General features: G+C 46.1%; 1 long non-coding RNA gene across 1 annotated transcript in view; it reads left to right on the forward strand.

Annotated features, from left to right (window-relative positions):
- The first annotated feature begins 752 nt into the window (after positions 1 to 752).
- Positions 753 to 19,838, forward strand: part of LOC136641917 (uncharacterized) — an 85,535-nt gene continuing 66,449 nt past the window's right edge. The window contains exon 1 of the long non-coding RNA XR_010793927.1: positions 753 to 799. This is a non-coding gene — a long non-coding RNA (uncharacterized lncRNA). The remainder of the gene's footprint in view (positions 800 to 19,838) is intronic.

Here is a 19,838-nt window from a genome sequence, read left to right on the forward strand (position 1 = left end):
AATGCGGAGCAGTTAAAAAATATGGACTCGCATGCATAACTTCACTGAGTACAAAGGTGAAAGTTGACAGAACATAAAGATCAATATATTTGCAAGAGTGTTTATGATCTGTCCAGAAAGTACATCTCAACTTTTTCTCAGTAGCTCATACAAGCAAATGCAGACATACAGTTCTCCAATTAAAAGGGGAAAGTACTTGACTGCTGACTGACTGAACTATTAGCATTTATTGGTAGCATTTTGACATTACAACAACAACAACAGTATTTATATACCGCTTTTCAACAAAAAGTTCACAAGCCGTTTACAGAGAAAATCATAAATCTAATGGCTCCCTGTCCCAAAAGGGCTCACAATCTAAAAAGATGCAACACCAGCAGACAGCCACTAGAAAAGACACTGCTGGGGGTGAGGTGAGCCAATTACTCTCCCCCTGCTAAATAAAAGAGGAGCACCCACTAGAAAAAGTGCCTCTTAACCAGTTAGCAGGGGTTAGCATTCTCTCAATGATGGACAACAGGAAATAAAATAGCTCTTGCTAAAAATAGATGTTATGCCTGATACAGCAGTTCATGTTACCACATTTTTGCTGTGATAAGTATACAAAATTCTGTACTATATTTGGCTTATCACTGTTTGAGTGCAATCCTAAAATTGTGCTGGGGCAGCACAAGGCACTTGCAGCGGCCCAGGAGGGTAGTAAATGTGCCATAAAGCATGTTTTGTGCCTCTTTAAGTGTCAGCTGGGCATGCACCAGTCTGCGGAAGCTGTATCCAGCCTTTGTGCCAAAGGAAGAAGGTAGGTCCACACTGCCCAAGCTTGCCTGGCATAAGTGTCGGCGGGGGGGGGGGAGGAAGCATTCCGGGGCAGGGGGAGGGTGGGTGATGGGAGAGCAGGGGATGGGGCCAGAACTCAGCACTTGTGCCAGATCCTGACGCCATTCCTGGGCAGCCCCATGCAGCTCTGGGCTGCTTGGATCTGTGCCACCTCTTGAAGTGGCAGAGATCCGTGTAGACTCATTGGGACGTCAGCAGCTCTCCCCCAGGTAAGGGGAAGTGATTTCCCTTGTTCTGGGCTGAGCTGCTTTGAGCCCCAAATATGCGCTGGATACGGGGCAGACCTGCTGGCCTCTCTGTTCCTGTGCAAGTTAGGATTATGCTGTTTGAAAATTTGGTAAACCCATTTACCAAACCCATTTACCAAAAATGTGTAGAAATATGATCTATTCAAAAGAGAATAATCTGTATTTTCTGAACACCAGTGTCTCTTTTTTGTGTAGAAATTGATGTATTAAATAAACCAGGGGTGACCAAACTGTGGTTCGCAAGCCACATATGGCTCTTTGACATAAAATGTGCTGCTCTTCAATATATGTTGGCTGAGGTCCTTTTTGCATTACAATTAATGTGAAAAGTAAATAAGAAATACAAAAAAGGTAAGCAAGAAATTTTCAAGCTTTATGATTATTTATGATTTATAAACTGAGAGTCCACTGGATTAAAACATAAATTTAATGTTCATGGCATGTAAATACAGTAGAACCTCTTTAAGTTGATCACCCAAGGGACTGGAGGAAATTGGTCAACATAGGGAGGTGGTCAACATACGGGAATCCCGAGCACCCCATTAAAGAGGTGGTCGGAGTTTGTTTGGCCCTGGCCAGGACATGAGAGTCCAGTCCCTCCTCCAAGGGGGAGGTGAAGGGGGCGGGGTCTGGCAGCCAAGGCGGACCTTTAAAAGGGGACGAGACCCAGCCCTCTTCCTCCTTGTGCACATGGGCACCATGGGAATAGAGTGGACATGACCCCATCCAGCCACCTTAGGACCAGTGCAACTCCTGAGGAGGCCTCCTGCGCTGGATCTCATGTGCAGCGTCTTTGATCTGTAAGGTGGGGATGGGGGTTTGACAGGCTCTGCCCAAGGAAGGATCAGGTGCAGTCCAAGCACACTTTCCTGGGAGTAAGCCCCGGGGATGGCAGGGGGACTTGCTTTCTTGCGAGTAAGCCCTGGGGAGTTTCCCACTTTCCTGGGAGTAAGCCCAGGGAGTGCAGGGGGACTTGCTCCAAGCAGATATGCTTGGAGTGTGCTCTCAGTCCCTGGCCTGGTGGGCGGAGGGGGCAGGCTGCCGCCTTCTAGCTCAGAGCCAGGACTCCCTGCTGGCCTTGCCCAGGTCTCCAGCGCACGTGGCGCTCCTGCTGCTGCTTCCTGGGAGGGTGCCCACAAGGGTTGCTGGAGAAGGGCGCTGTGATCGCAGGGCTGCTCCAGGGCTCCCGCCTGCCCAAGTAGCAGGTTGCAGTGCGCTCCACGTGGGAGCAGGCTCTGCATCGCAAGAGCCCTCCTGAAGGTGCAGATGCAGGACTGTTGCAGCTCCCTGCATGCGGCTGGCAGGCAAGCCCAGGGCTCCCAGCGCGCTCCACGTGGGAGCAGGATCTGCATGGCACGGAGCAGGTGCCTGGCCACACGTGGCTCGAGCTGCAGGACTGCTGCAGCTCCCTGCATGCGGCTGCAGGCCAGCACGGGGCTCCAGGAGGTGTCCCAATGAGCCCTGATCCCTGCAGCATGCAGGATCACGCACATGGGGAGTCGCCATGGGAGGCGGCGCCAGCTCAGTGCCTCCACATCCCCCACTTTCATGCGAGTAAGCCCCAGAGACCATAATGGGGCTTGCCTCTGAGGAGCCAGGCAGAGGCTTAAATGCTGGGGCTGCAACCCCAACCACAATTTCCAGGGAGGAAGCCCTTTGCACTATAATGGGCCTTGCTTCTGAGGAGGCAGGCAGAGCCCTGGACTCTGGCTGCAACCCTAGACACACTTTCCTGAGAGTAAGCCCCATAGGCTATAATGGGCCTTGCTTCTGAGGAGGCAGGCAGAGCCTTGGACTCTGGCTGCAATCCTAGACACACTTTCCTGAGAGTAAGCCCCATAGTTGAGCACTTCCTTTACTTAAAGTCTCAGTCCTCAAGTTTCTAGTCCACAATGAGGATTTTTGGTAGCTTGCTGAATGGCTAGGCAGGATTCTGAACCTTTGTCCCCAACAGACAATGAACCAACATGGTAAAAAGATATTCTACTTTATTAAATACATAGGGTTACAAAAAGGTTACAAAGGCAGCAAATGCTAGAGGCATAAAAACTTCTAGAAAACATCAGCATAAAGCAGCAAAGCTAACTGGCTAACTCTATTAATCTCTGACTCTCACCTGGGTCAGCTTCTTTTGTAGATCCTCAGTTACCTAAGAGGCCACATGGTCCTGGTGGGGCAGGACCACCACCCACCACCTCTCTCACTAGAGACAAGGAACAAAAACCCTGTCCTCTGGAAGTGGGGCTGGAAGCTCGCCCTCTCAGCTCTTCCCTCCCCGCTGGAGATCTACAGCTGCATTCTGGCTGCCTAGGTGCTACATTATCACCTTCCATTGAATTGTAAATCCTGGCAGCTAGGACTGCAAGCCCCTTCTGGGTTACTGTGGTTCAGTCTTTGCAATGCTACTAGGCCTAAACTGTACATATTCATGACAATTCTGAACAGGCACAGAGAGACTCGGTCATAGGGTTGCAGTCCTCGCCCACTTTATGGGGAGTAAGCCCCTGGGGGATAATGGGGGCTTGCTTCTGTTGGGGCATGCAGAGGCTTGGAGCATAGGGCTCAGATCCTGGCTCCAACTTCCAAGGAATAAGTCCCAGGAGTATAAGGGGTCTTGTATCCGGATAGACATAGCTGGACTTAAGGCTACAATCCTGTCCACACTTTCCTGGGAGTGTATTCCATTGATTCTAATGGGACTTAATGATGAGTATACAGGCATAAAATGAGCTCCAATGAGTGCAAGCCAGTACAGATACACCAGCCCAACCACCCGCAACAATCTCCTCCCAGGCACCTGACCTCCTCCTTGTTAATACTTCATCAGTTTTGGAGGATATTTAGAGGCATATGGGGAGCCCCTGGCCATCTTGGATTGCTTACAGCATACACTCCCATCTATGTGGGAGCCGCTTTGAAAGCTGCCTGGCCAGGCTTCAGCACCCAAGGAATGGGGCAGAGTGGATGGGGCATGTAATATGAGAGTATAGCATTTAATATTATGTTTTCCCTGGGCATCAGCAGGGCATTTAGTAACTCGCTTGGTGGGCATGCCGCCCTTGCTCCTTGAGAGAGGAGATATGTGTGCCGCCCCCTACGCCTTTAAGGGAAGAGTGGCATTCTATTACCAACCTGCTTAACAGGCATGCTACCCCTTCTCCTTAGGGGAGGATGATGATCTGTTACCAGGCTGCCTAATGGGTGTGCTTATCCGACTTCTGTGGGGGTGGTGGTGTTCTGTCAACAATGTGCTTACCAGGAGTACTGCCCCTACTCCTTTCAGAGAAGGGGGGTGTTCTGGTGCAGACCCACTTAGTGGGCATAATGCCACTAGGCCTTTGGAAGAGGGGAGGTTTCTGTTAACAACCCGCGTAGCCGTTTCTCCTTAGAGAGGGGTGATGTTTCGTTACCAATCCACTTAATGGGTGCACTATCCTGGCTCCTGGGGGAGGGGCAATGTTTGGTTACAACCTCCCTTACGGATTTGTGGCCCCTTCTTCTTTGAGAGGGGGGCGTTCTATTAGCAACCGTTTAATGTGTGCTCTGCCCCCACCCAGGAAAGGGGTAATGTTCTGTCGACCAGTATTGCACGGTTCACTTCAGTGACTCTGGTGTTCCGGGCATTCCCCAATCTGTGGGGGAGCAGCGTTGGAGGGGATGCCTTGCTATAACCTCTCTGCTTTCATCTTGCAGGATGCTGTGGTGGCCCAGGGTGTGTGTTAAGCTGCGGCAGCAGCAGCAGGGATCCTTGCATTAATATCTCTGCTTTCATTTTGCAGGACACTGTGGTAGCCCTGTACGCGTATTAATCTGCGGCCACTCCATGGTCTTTTTGGGCCCGCAAGAGTGCAGTTGCAACCCCCCTCAGATCGCACTTGGGCCTCAGCCCGGCAGTGCAGGTCGCTTGGTTAGCCAAGAAGGGGATGAGATGGGGCCAGCTGCTGCCCACGTTGATGAAGTTACTGAATGTGAACCACCCACCGGACGTTTTGGGTGCTCCACCTGGGCGAGAATGACCTTTGCAGGAGGTCTGGTCTGGCTCTGGTGAGCAGAGCCCGTGAGGACAGCAGCACCCTTATGCGTTGGCTGCCTGGTACCGCCTTGGGCTGGTCTGACCTCTTGCAGCGTTGTGGATGGCAAAGGGCTTTCTGCTGCACTAAGATTGAAAGGATGCACAGGAAAATCACCAAGGGCATTGGTGGCTTGGTGTCTCGCGCTGGTGACAGCGTGGTAATGCATCTTGCAATTGTGTTCTCACTACCTCACCCGTACAGGGGCGATGTGTGTTCATTTGTCGGAGAAAGGCGCAGGCATCTTCCTTAAGGACCTGCAGGACGGCCTTAAGTCACTTCTGCCCCTGTTTGGGAGCGGGGGGGTCAAGCGCTAGGCTGACCCTTCCTTGTGGCAGGTGGTGCAGGTTAGGAGGCGTGAATGGGACTTTGTCATGCACCTTCAGGCGGCATAGGCAGGGCAGAACCCTATTTCAGTCCTCAGGGGCTTGGCGGCACGAGGACGTAGACGGGGCCCTGGGCCGGGACCGCGGGGCACACCTCAGAGGCTCAGCGGCTCGAGGTGGCGCAGTCTGCGGTCCGGCTGCCTTCCCCTTAAGGGATAGACATGGATGAGACGCGCTGTCCCAGTAGCGGGGCGCGACTCGGAGTCGGGTGCATGCCCGCCTGGGGGCAGAGGTTTCTGGTACCGCCCAGAGGTCCCTCCTCGCACCACAGGGGCTTTCGCTGCCTCGGATGCTGCAGGTCTCAGCCTCTGCTTCTCTTGGTAACATGAAATAAAGTTGCCCTTTCTCCCATATCTGTTGTCTTGAGTGTTCATTGGACAGTGCGGAAACAAAAAGAGGCATTTAAATATTATGCCTTTTGGTCGGCAGTAAAGTGAGTAGTCCCATTACGGGGTTGCTTCCCTTACCTAGGGGAAGGGGGCGAAAGTCCTCTTCTCCCAAAGCACAGCCTGTGGCAGGTTGAGGTGTGCAGAATGTGACGGCAGCCGTTCTTGGCGTCACTGCAGCCGCGTGCTCCGGGCAGCTCAGGATTGGTCTGCTAGTCTTCCTATTTCCCTGGTAATAAAGTACAGAAAATAAATTAGAATTTGCATTTTAGCAATCATCTTCACATTGGCCAGCTCTATGGACAGCGTTGTTGGCAGTCCTCATCTGGAAAAGCCTAACAAGAAATGAAATAGCAATGATGATAAGGCAGCCATATCTGGTGTTGCTCCGTTGTTTAAATATTAGGGATGAAAGATAATTTGACTGGGCTTTGGCTGATACCCTCTGCATAATGTCCTGATCACAGTGACCTTTAACTAACATGCACTGCATAATCCTCTGAGTAATGAACATGTAGTCCTAGATTTTTAGTTCAAGTGTGTTGGCCATCATAGAACTGAGAACTCACTACCCAGTCCTATCCACACTTTCCTGGGAGTAAGCCCCATTGACACTGATGGGACTTACTTCTGTGTAGACATGCATAGGATTGGGCTGTCAGTCATCCAAGTGATGTACTGATAAAATATATTCCCAATGCCATCTTCTCAGAAAATTCAAATCTACTCAACAAATTCCCTCTATGCATAGGGTTTTGGGGGCACAAAACAGGAAACCACATATAAATGTTGTCTGGGGTATTGGAGTAATTGCTCCTTGCTTTGGAATAGGTCCAGTGCCCATGCCAGGATGTACTATGGGCATGAATGCACCACTACATGTGCTCTGGAACCAAGTTCCAAGACCGTGGATCAACAATGAGGGCTGCTTCACTGATTTCAACACTGAATTGCATGCCAGCAGTTTAGATGCTGGGTATCACCAACAGAAGTTTCTAGTTGTGGGAGGCAGACATTTTGTGCTCTCTGTCACCACAGTAGCTTGCCAAAATGGCATCAGTGAATAGCTAGACTAAATATAGATTAAAATGCTTTTGAGATGCCCGTTCCTACTGACTTGCCTATTTGACTTCCAGCAAGGCAGCTTCCTAGTTTGGCTACTCGTTCTGAAAATCAGTTACTGCTGAGTCTTGATTCTTATTATATAAATTATAATCTTATAAATAATAATAAGATTCTTATGTAAAAATTAGAAAGGCAGATTTGTAGTCAAAATTTCTACTTAAAATGAACTGCGACAACTCAAGTGATGTCGTCAGTGGCATCATGACACTAAAATCTAATGTGATCTACCGTAGATGTTCATCACCCAAAATCATGTGAGTTGCCACAGCCAATTGGGTTAAATGGCTGTGTGGACAAATGAGGCCAAAAACATGAAGCACAAAGTACAGAAAATGGCACCAAGAAACACCAGTAGCATTGAACTGATACAAAAGTGCAGCGTGCTGACCATGTTTGATACCTTGTTCAGTTGTGTTTAATGTGCAGTTTTTGAGGATGATATAAAGGGGTAGAAAACCCACAAATTTTTGGAGCAGCTTTAGAGCCCAATCCTGAGCTCTGCATGCTGTCTTACCGCTGGTGCACATGTTGCAAATGTGCTGTAAGGCATGTTTGTGAGGCTTAGCTCAGGCCCAGCACTGGAGCTAGCTCAGAGTAAGCTCGCACTGGGCTAGTGCTGGTGGAAAGCCGATGCTCTGCCATTCAGCGGTCACCTGAACCACGGGGCAGTGGAGAGGTAGGTGGGGTCATGGGGGGAAGCGGGGAGGAGGCATTCTGGACAGGGTGAGATGGAGGAGGGGGGAAGGCAGGGAAGAGACGTGCTGGGGGAGGGAGTGGGACGGGAGGAGGGCAGGACCAGTGGAGCTCAGCTCCACCAGATCCCGAGCTCCATGTTGGGCCATGCAACCTGCACGGAAGTCTTGATTCTGCAGCAGCTCCAGAGCTCCACACTGTAGATCCAAACTCCACATGAGAAACATTTGGGAACACTGGAGCCTGTACATCATAGAAAGAGAGATTTTTTTTTTCCTCCAATCAATAGACACTGTACAAGCAGATGCAGATTAGGCAACATAAGCAAGGCCTTTTTAAGCAAGTAAACAATTTTGTTCTCATTACATTCCCTAAGTGTTTATTCATTGTCCTTGAGAGGCTGACTTCCAGAAGATTACTAATATACACTGAAAAAAGGTACCCTGGCAGACAAATTCTTCATACTTGTGAAAATACCTTCTTTAAGGTTTAATATCTGCTTTGCCTCTGACCTGCCTCTGCAGATGGATGATGAAGACCAGATTTTCTTTCTCACAGCGATCCATCTTTCAGTCACAACATCAGAGCCTGCTGGAGATCAGGCAACAAATGGTCAGCTTCAGGATCTAGGGTAGAGCTAGCTGACTTCAGAGTGGATGTATGCGACTGAAGAGAACTGCATCTGTGTGCAATCATCTTCACCTCTAGAATATGTTGCAGATTTCCATGAAGAGCAGAATTGCCATGTACACCCATAGATCCTCCATCACCATTCTTGGAGACTTCCCTGAGCAGCAGAAGCTGCTGAGAAAACGGAAACTTTACCATGTGCACAGTGATATGTTAAACACACACGCATACACATATTCATTGTGTACTGGGGTCCAAACCTGTCTGGAAATCAGCCTGTTCATCCATGGACTTGCCAAGCCTTCTGACAAAGATGGATAGCAATGGCAAGCCACCCACCAACTGTGAGTCCTTCTGTGGGAGAGCTGGCCTGCCTGACAGGGCAGAGAGGCCAAGTGAGTACATCCAAATGCATGCTGAAGCTACATGTGCCCTCACGCTGGCTGCAGCCCTTGTGCACTCATGGGTGCTGCAGACTGCTCATGCACTTTGCTGTGGTATTCCCATGGAGAGAGGGGGAGGCTGAGTGGGAAGAGGGGGAAATGGGGGAGGGAAATTTGGGCCAGCACCAGGGCAGAGAAGGGTGGGGCAGGAAGGGTGGCGTTCAACGAGCCTTCAAGGGCAATCTGGGCACCAATGATGACTGTGCAACTGAGGGAGGAAGTGACGTCCTGGTCAGACTGACTCACTCCTCTGAGGGAATCCAACAGGCTCTCATTGGGTGGCAAAGGATCTTGAGTGAAGCAACTTCCTTCCCTCAGTCTGGACTCTGAGGCCCCTCCCAAGATTCCTCACTTTTGAGAGCCAGCTGTAACCATTCCTTCACTGTTTCTGGAACACCTTTGGGAGCAGATGGCTTGCAAAAGCAAGGACAGGACAGCTCAATCTCATCCTTTTCCTCCCTTGTCCCACCCACCCAGGCAGGCAGAGATCTACACAGTCAATAGATCACATCACCCAATATGGAGGCATTGTTCCTTTGATCCTCGTTGTGTAAGGGCTGACTGATTACTCAGAAACAAAGGACACGAACTGAGCCTGTGAGCAGTTTGCTCTTCACCATTACTACTTATGATCCTGGGCTGAGTTCTAGCATTTTAAACAGGTAGTCGGGTTAAGCATTGCTGAGTTTTGATACACATTATAAGCCCTTCTGAAAGACTAAGCTTTCTTTCAGTTTTGAACCTCCCAATGTTGTGGCTATAGTTAATGTGTGTGTGCGCCAGATATGAGTTGAGAGTTGCCCATCTTTAATTTAAAGTAAACAATTTCTCACTTTCTTTAGGTTCCATACAGTTCTCAGTTTATGCATGTAGATGCATCATTATTAGCTGTTGAAATATTTGTTCAGATCTTAGCTATATACTATTACATCCTACTGATAATGTGTACATTACAGCAGATGATCTTAACAAATGGGTATGTCAAGATCAGTTCTTATAGTTTAGAGCTAATTAATCCCATTTTTGATACCATTTAGCAACATCAAATACTCTTGTAGGACATTTTCTCCGTCTACTTTATTTCACCAGGATGATTCTTAGAATCATGGAATTCAGCATTGGAAGGGATCTTCAAGATGCTTGAGTCCGACTTCCTGCCAGTGCAGGCTGTCCACAACTACAGCATTCCCAATAGATGACTCTCCAGCCTTTGTTTAAAGACCTCCAGCTATGGAGAGTCTACTATTTTCCAAGGCAGACTGTTCCAAGGCTGATCGGTTCATACCATTAGAATTTTCCTCCTAATGCTTAACTTGCTGTAATTCTCCCTTGCTGTAATTTAAATCCATTTGTCATGGTCCTACTGCTTTTTCTTCCACATGACAGCAGCTCAGATATTTATAAATAATTATCCTGTCCCTTCTTGATCAGTTCTTCTCCAAACTAAACATGCCCAGCAACTTCCACCAATCTTCATAGCAGTTGTGTGCCTGCCATAGACTGGGACAGGGCAAAAGCCCCAGGCGCTGGCCGCTGGGACCCCGTGGAAGCCTCTCTGAGGCTCCCGGCGGGGCAGAAACTGTGCTTCCGGTTTGCCAGAAGCACAGTTTATAGCGCCAGGGAACCTCACAGAGGTTTCCCCAGTGTGGGAGGAGGTGGCATGAGGCTCTATGAGCCTCTGGTGAGTAGGGGAGGTGAATTTCTGCCCGGGGGGGGTGGCAAAAGCCCGCAGGGGGGCGCCATCGCAGAGCTTTGCCCCGGGTGCAGGACTGCGGAGGTCCGCAGCTGCTTCATAGGTCATGGTCTTCAACCTCCTCACCATCCTAGTCACCCTCCTCTGAATGAGCACCAGTTTGTTAATATCCCTCTTAAACTGCAGCACCCAGAACTGGACACAATATTCCAGTTGGGATCTTTGGGGTCTTTCTGGGTGTTTGTTCCCTTACTTTGCGCACTGGTGTTGAAATACCTAAAACCACAGGTAGAACTTCCACTCTGCTTATCCATTTTGTCCTATGCTAGAGCCTATCCATCGCCAGTCAGAATTTATTATTATTATTATTATTATTATTATTATTATTATTATTATTATTATTATTATTATTAACAGTATTTATATACCGCTTTTCACTAAAAGTTCACAAAGCGGTTTACAGAGAAAAAATCAAATAACTAAATGGCTCCCTGTCCCAAAAGGGCTCACAATCTAAAAAGATGCCAAGGAAAAGATGCCAGCAGACAGCCACTAGAACAGACAGTGCTGGGGTGAGGTGGGCCAGTTACTCTCCCCCTGCTAAAAAAGGAGCACCCACTTGAAAAAGTGCCTCTTACCCAATTAGCAGGGGTTAATGCTTGCCCCATGAAGTTTTTCACATGATGAAAATAGTAAGCAAGCACCCCCCAGACACAGGCAGACTCAAGTCAGCATGCGTGGGAACGAGTGCCAAATCAGGGGTTCCTTGACTCGAGTCTTTTTCAGAGTCTTCTATGCGTGCAAATCACGAGTCGCAGAGTCACCCCAAATCATGCATTTTCACAACTCGCGTCAGAGTCACCTGACTCGAATTCCCTTTTCCGTGTTTGAGATGGAGGGTGCAGTAATCATTCTGCATGTGCTGAATCACATGGGCCATCAGAATTGCATTGACTTTGGTTTGGGTTGTTAACACAGAGACTGATCATTATACCATCCAATCACTTCTTATGTTTGGTGTATGAGTATATTTCCAATGCATGGGATGAGATTTTTCACCCCTGCCATATCAGTAACATGGGAAGCAGTTTACAAGGTCATTGGAAACAACCCATGCATGGTAGGGAACAATCTGCTGCTGAACCAAAAATCAGTAAAGGCTTAAATTTAGCATAGGTAGAACTTTTAAAGTCTCCTTTGTGATGCAAACATCCATTTGTTTAACTGTTGCTTGTAGCAGATGGAGGCTGTCATCCACTTGAAAGGGACTTGTAGAACAATAAAATAGCCACAACTTAATTGTGTTGTGCTTTAGCAATCAAACCATGTGTGCTGAAGCTCCCAGTGAAATTAGATCCCCAGTAAATTAATTAAAAAGGCTCATAAAATCAGTATTTATTTCTTCAATTACCAATAAATGTCCAAGACCGTAATTTTGCACAGTGCTACTAAGGACACATCCAGTGCATAGAGTGCATGTGTGTGAGTACATAAAATGAGGTAGTCAGAAATACATTCTTATGCAATTATCGCTTGGAAAGAAGCCTGAGTGTTATATATATATAACATGAAACTGTATCTTTTATACAAATTGTTATAGGTAATTGTTGCTGACCACGGGCATTTTTGGCTTTAGCTAGTCATTTATGAGTAGAGAGTTACACATTTTGGAGAGTAACGAAGGGTTTAAATTAAGCATGCAATTGCATGCCATATTCTAATCAGGAATTTTAACATCAAGCCCGGCAAATTAATTCTGTAACCTTATTCAAAACACACGCTGAATTTGAAGAGCAAATTTGTACAATAATTTACTGCTCAGACATTAAAGACAGATAGTTCATGAAGCATTAAAAATCCGCCTACTTAACCGTGTGCATGGCCCCCTCTGCATCTGAAGAGGTCTGCAATGCGCAGCAGGTGTGCTCTTACCAGCATCACTTATCTGGGTGCCTGCTGGAGACCTATTACATTCAACTACCATTTGGCTAGATGATAACTTTTCTCTTCTTAATGGAGCTGTTGTTTACTCATAAATGGTGGTGTCAGACATCCCAAACAGAATATTCAAAATAAAGCTGTCTTCAGCCAAGCCTGCCTGTCATTTTGAAGAATGTCTCAATTTCACTTTACTGCTGAGTATATCAATATACCAGATCATTGTCATTCCCTTGGTGTGATCGGAATATCATAAATAAATGTGTGCCATTTAGCTCTGGTAGGGTTTAATTTACTTTAACAAAAGTGGCACAAATACTGTCAGTCTAATTTAAACAGAAAAAAGGCAGCTGTGGAAGATTAGGAAGAAAAAAAGACTCCAACCTGCAATCTTTCACACACCATATGTTAGCGAAAGCTGAAACGGAACCAGTGAATGAGCTACAAATTCGCAATGGGTGCAGTACTTCTTGCAGCATTAAGCCTCATTGTGAAAACTCAAACACGCTTGCTTTCACTGAATATTGAGTTCTATCAGAGATAAATATTGTTTCCCGCTGCTGTTCAATGCCACAGCCTGATGAAGCATCCTTTGCGCCTCTTGCATTCAAATTTCTACCCTCATAATCTAGCACAACAGCTCAATATTTTAGGATTGAACAATTCTTTCCATTCTTAGATTTTGCCCTCTCTTTGTATATAGAAGTTGTCGTCCCCATCCCCCGCCCCCAGTATCCTCAGGGGTTCTGCTCCGGCCCCCTCCCCATATACGGAAGCTGCAGCTTCAGGGGAACTTCGGGAAAGGCTAACAGAACAGTAACAGGAAGCAGTACAGTTTGTATGGACACTCCTATGATGAACAGAGACAAGCCAGATCATGAAAGATGGCATGCTTTGGAGTGTATTATTTGAAAGTAAGCCTTGTTGAGATGGCTTTCAGTGCAATCCTATGCATGTCTATTCACACGTAAGTTTCACTGAGTTCAGTGGGGCTCACCCCCAGGTACACGTGTATAGGTTTGTATAGCCTACGTCTTACATGTTGTCCTCCTGCTAGAAGCTTTGTCAGAAAATATTTAATGCTCCCTTGCTTCAGTGGTGGTTTCTCAGAGCATTTGGCACAGGAGAGCAATTACTTTATTGCCTGTGATTAGCTGTAAAGTAGAGCAGGACAGGAAGGTGAGATTCATCCTGGATGGCCCTTCCTCCATCTTGCTCTCTCATGTCAGATAGGCACTGTGAGACTTTCTGAGGAAGCCTTGCTCTCGCAGCACTGATCACCTGTCAGGCAGAGAGGAACGGGCTGCCCAGGCTGTGTTCAAATACCCTCCTCCATGCATAAGAACTAATTGAGGGATATCATTTATCAGTCCCTAATAGGGCTGCTTTGATTTGGAGATCACCAAAACTGACTTATTCCGGTAGCTGAACCCGGAACAGAAGACAAGATGCACAACTTATAGCCCAATCCTATGCATGTCTACTCAGAAGTAAGTTTCATTATAGTCAATGGGGCTTACTTCCAGATAGGATTGCAGCCGTAGTTATGTTTTTCTTTTTCCTCACAGCATTTTTAACCCCAATAAGGCAGATCCACAGATGCAGTTTTCACACACAAATCTTTCTGACTAGGTTGAGGCAAATGTGTTTAGGATTGGGTGCCAGTGTGTTATAATACTACTACTACTACTACTACTACTACTACTACTAATAATAATAATAATAATAATAATAATAATAATAATAATAATAATAAATACAGGTATTTCTATATTTCTATACTGCCTTTCTTGGTCCTCAGATTTCTCCTTGGACTTTATTCAAGGTGGTTTACATAGGCAGGCAAATTTAAATCCCCATAGGGATTTTTACAATTTGAAAGGTTCTATCTTTCAAGAAACCACAACATTCAGATGTTTCTTTCTTGATCTGGTCGCACATTCTGGCCTCCATCCTCCCACCTCAGAGCAGATGGAATAACTCGGCTCAGCTTGTCAGCTGCTTCAAGGTCGCATGGTGCCCGTAGCCTCGAACTGGCGACCTTCAGATGTTATCTTCAGGCAAATGGAGGCTCAACCCTCTAGACCAGACCTCCACCCAGAGACCAGACCTCCTGCCCAGAACAGACATTAATATTATGATAGAATTTTCAAGTGCACTTCTCTGTTGGAATCTCTCTCCTTTCATTAAAGTCTGTTAGTAGGTGCATTAAGTGTTCAAGCTATACCAGTTTTAATCTAAACTCACACTCCACCTTATTATTTTATGCAGCAACTATTAGCCCCTGTTTGGCAGAAGAGAACAACCTCTTAATTTGCTGAGATTTCTGAACACCAGGATGAGTGTGAACAAAAGAGCACCTACCCTTCATTTTCTGTGGCATGGCAGTTGAAAAAAAATTAATCTCAGCAGGGGCTTCCCTCAGAACTCATGGGTGGTTGACCTTTGATTGCTCTTCCTTAAAAGCAGTACTATGTGAGCTTAGAATTACTAGCACTCGTATGGAGCTGAGCAAACATCAAAAGAATGTCTCTAAGAAATCTATCTGTATAAAGCCCCTGAAGCTCTGCTTTTGTCTTCCCAAAGCACATTTATTAGAGATTCATTTCTCCTGTTGTTTAACAATGGCAGTAGGCCATGGGTATGTTGGACACCATGAAATTGAACCAAACTAGCTACTTCGGTGATTTACGCAATGCTCATCTGAAAGAACTGACTGAAAATCCTTTCTCCACTAAGAACCTGACAGCAGATGCTCTGCCAGTAGCAGAAAGATCAGGAGATGAAGACGCTGCTTCACAAAAATAGAGAGATGGGGGAGAATCAAGGGATATTGTTGACAAACAGTAGCAGAGTGGTTTGACACTTGAGTGTGAAGCTGGACCTGCCCCTCCACAAGGTCAACTGAGGTGGTCACTTTGTGTGGCAGGTCTGAGGAGGGCACCCATATCATTCATATTTCTGCCACCTACCTTTTCAAATATTAATTTCTAAACTTTTTGCATTGCGGCTTTAGGGCTGCAATGCAAAATTTTAGGAGTTGTCTGTTTCTCACTGCAGGCCAGGCTGAGAAAAGAAAGGGGGGGGGGGGAGAAGAACAAAATCCATATTTGTGCACATTAGTTAAGGACAAGGATGGCCCATCCATGAGATGGGATGATGTGAGTTACATCAGTGGTGGGTGAGAAGGCCAAATCTAGCCATGGCTTCATGTCATAAAAGCTACAAATTACCTCCAGGTTTGGAGCCAGTGTGTCTCTGAATGCAAGTTGCAAAGGAGCAATGGCAGGAGAAGGCTGTGCCTTTGTATCCACCTGGTTTCCCCCCATGATAGGCAGGATGCTGGACTACATGGACTTTCATTCTGATCCAGCAGTGCTCTTCTGATGTTCTCATGGCTCTTCAATCTGAGTACATTTTTATTGAAGAACAAACAACGCGGCTCTCAGGTTGCTCGTACCTGCTGACTCACTTAACCTGCTTGACTATCCACTTCCTAGCCCACAATACCTGTTTGCCTCCAGACTGTCAATCTTGACAAATGGATGTCTACTTCAAGCTCCTGACAGGTGTTTTTCATTAATTTTGAAAGCTAAACAAGACTGCTGTCACTTTAAGCCTGCTCAGATTTAGTGGTTCTGTTAAGGTCTGGTAGCAAACATTGCAGTTTGTGGTACAAGAGAAAATGGCATTTGTTGAATTATATGTGCCTCTTAACATATTTGTGAACCATAACAACAAATACTTTATGGCATGCTGTGCTAAGCCTCTAAAAGCCCAATCCTATTGGTTCCTCCTCCACCCCTGCTGATAGTTCTGAAATGGATGTGGACTCTGAACAAGGGCTTCTTTTGTCATTCGGCAACAAACAAAACTGTAGACCTCATTTTCCTAGGTCTAATAAAAACGTCACATTTGCTGCAGCTAGATTTAACATTCAGCTCCTCCGAATTATTTGGCTTCAATGCCAACATTGCCCATGGAAATTGTTGTGAAAGTGACAAAACGAAGCTACTGATTCCCCCCCCCCCCAGGTGTGTTGGGCTAGTGTGCACATCATTGGCAGGGGCAGAGCTACCACATCTTTAATTCCTTATGTATTTGTGCTCCATGGGAAAGTGAACCAGTGAATAGGGCTTGTGAGTCACCTCTGAGGTCAGAAAGGAAGAAATCATAGATCTATATCCCTTAGCATCTGAGAGAAAATTCCAGAGTGATTCAATTCACTACTGCCCTAGAAGAGACAAGATTTGATAAATTGTGTCTGAGCGGTCACAGTTTTAGGCTAAATAAGGCTGCTTTTGGAAAGGAAGTATAGCAAAATATTGCCAAAAAGGCAGGCGGTTCAAAAGAGTGAGGCATTAAAACACAGTGGAAGAAAGCGAAGGAGAAGGTAACTTTTAATGGTGCAATGTGTGTAATTTACCCTTTCATTTTGATGTCCAAATCTTCATGTGAACGCCACAGCTGCAGATCAAAGGAATCTGAGCCTTCAAGCCTCTTTGTATTCGGATGCTGGTGCTACTCTGAAAAGGGTTTTTATTTTCCCCTCCTGAGAGTAAAATTATTTGGGTATTCAGCTACTGTCAACTCCAAAGCCATCTGGTGTAATATACAGTATGGAAACAACTTCAATAGAAAGCATGACAGGTATGGTTCCACTAGCATGAAATGAGGCTAAAATTGACTGCATTTTAAAAATTGCTCTTCACAGCCAGAAAGTGGGGTGTGATGTGTGTGCATGTTTCTTCCTTTTATACATATTGTGCTGTCATCACTATCTCACAAAATAAGACACACACACAAAATAGAGGACGCGCACACAAACACACACACACACGCACACACACACACACACACACAAAACAACAGCCTCAAAATTTCAAAGTACCATTTGTTCCAAATGTACTGCAGCAGAAGCCCTCATTGTCTTAAAAGCTTTTCTGATTGAACCTTGTCTTACAACCATATATTATTATTTGGAGCATAATGAATAAGCAAAAATTGCCTGGCAGGCTAATAGGTCCCATAATGCACTTCAACATGCAACTGCTACCATGTAGCTGTAAAGGCATGAAACAAATGTCTTACAGCCCAATCCTGTCCACACTTTCCTGGAAGTAAGCCCCATTGACACTAATGGGACTTACTTCTGAGTACACATGCAAAGGATTGGGCTGTGAACCAAGGAAGACTTTCAGATATTGACATTTTTATCCCATGCTACTTGCAAGGAGCTTGAGGTGATGATTTTAGTCTCACGACATCCCTGTAAAGTAGATTAATTTGAGATAAGGCCTGTCGAGACCAGTTTTGGGCTGAAATGCGCCAGTTTTCATGGCATCAGCTCACTATTTTCTTTCCCAGCATGCATCCAGAAAACCCCCTTTTAACCCCCAAATGGTTGAAAGTGAGCTGAGAAAGTTTCAGCCTACCAATAGTTCAGACTTTTCTTCTATGCCCCCCTTCTGTGTGTGTGTGTGTGTTCATGTGTAGGAGCGCAGGATCATGACACCTGAACATGACCTCACTTTGTTCATCTGCTGCTTCTCCCCTCACCCACACATGTTCTGTGGAAAATCTGGTGACTTCCTATGTAAATCACATAGAAGGTCCTTTCAGACCTTCTGCTGACCCATGGAAGACTGGGCGGGGGGGGGGGGTTTGTCGTGTCAGTGGGTATGGCCTCCTCTTTGCATATTCAAACTTTGTGTGGTTGGAATGTCTCTACAGGGCTTTGTCCAAGATTATCACCCCCAAAATATAATGGCCAGCAGGTATTTGGATTTCTGTCTGCCTGGTCCAATGGTCTAATCCACTTTCCCGCATTGGCTCATTTATCATATGCTTTTAAGCCTGCTATTTTTTCAAAATTTGTTTTATGTTTTGCTTTGCGTGCTCACGATATTGTTGCCTGCTGGACTGCAACTACAAGCAAGCTGCTTTCAGAGAGCCCTGCCAAACAATCAATAGAACAGCAATAAAACAGATACGTCTTGAGTTCTAGAGAATTAATTCACATGAAGTACCAGGGAGTTGCTTAGTACATTACAGAAAGTCTATGGAGTCACATTTAAGATTAATTTGCAAAGAAGTGGGAGGAGAAGTACCTAGAAAGAAAGCATGTTTGCTGTGCTTTATTGTAGTGTCCGGGGTGGGGGTGGGTTGGGACTCAGCCTGATGCTGTGAGCTGCTGTGCTGAAGAAGAGGTTTCTAGGATCATGTATTTGATGCCAAACAACATTATGGGAGGACAGCCTGACCTTTCTGTACTGCTGGTACTGCAATTTCAACACAATATTTTATTTTTTAAAAAACTGTGACGGTGACTGATTGGTTACAAGAACAAATTGGGTCATTGACATGACAAGTTATCACAGAAGCCAATACACATCCCTGCATTAATTAATGTCAAGACTAGAGGGGAGAATCATTAAAAACTATCCCTTCTGAGCCTTCACCTCCTGTAAGATCTGCTGATAAGTCTCCATACCTTTTGTGGTCAAAAACTTAATGGCTCAATCCTATCCTCCACTTGGGGGGTACCAGAGCAACTTCCTCCGTCTTCCACATGCCAGCAGGCAACCAATCCATCTGGGAGAGGTACATAAAGAAAAGTTTTACATACCTCCTCCACTGCTGCCTAGGCCCCTATGTGCCTATTCATATCTATGCCAGCCCTTTGGCTGGCGTAGATCTGTTCCACTATAGGGGATGTGTCAGGCCCAAAGCAAGGCTCCCTATCCCATTGATGCTGCTGCTGAGATCTGCCCCATTGTGTCCCAATCTGCTCCAATCTACGCTGGGCCAACATACCTCTGTTCTGGCTGATCTATACAGCACTATTGGCAGTGCACAGCCTCCTGGCCTTTGCAATGGTGGCAGCTCTCTGCAGAAAGACTGCTGTGCCAGCATCCTACATAGTACATTGGAGGACCTTCAGGAGGATAGTGTTTATCCAGCAAAATTCATCATGAAATGACTTTTTTATTAGGGGTGAAATTATTCAGACTGAGTTCTTGGGTGGCTCTTTTTACGAGTTTGTTTTGAGATTGGTTTTATGTAGAGAGATAATTATTTTATTAGTATTGTGGTTTGTGTGCATTTTTTGTTAGTAATATGCCGACTGTCCTTGGCATGCTTTAATTTAGACTCATTGCTTTGCAAATGTTTCCTTGCAGGTGCTCAAAAAAATACCTAAGTTCTTTTTTAAAAAATGGGAAAAATAGCAAAAAGTGAGTGGATTATGAAACTTCCCTCCCACCAACCCCAGTATAATCCCAGTGTACACTTACTGTGTACACTGAGAACTCCCCCGGCATCCTTTTGCTTTCTGTTCTGCCTGGTGGCACAGCAGGGACATTAGCACTGATGACAACAAGGTCTGAT

This window comes from Tiliqua scincoides, chromosome 2 (genome assembly GCF_035046505.1).
Source record: "Tiliqua scincoides isolate rTilSci1 chromosome 2, rTilSci1.hap2, whole genome shotgun sequence".
Lineage (NCBI taxonomy): Eukaryota > Metazoa > Chordata > Lepidosauria > Squamata > Scincidae > Tiliqua > Tiliqua scincoides.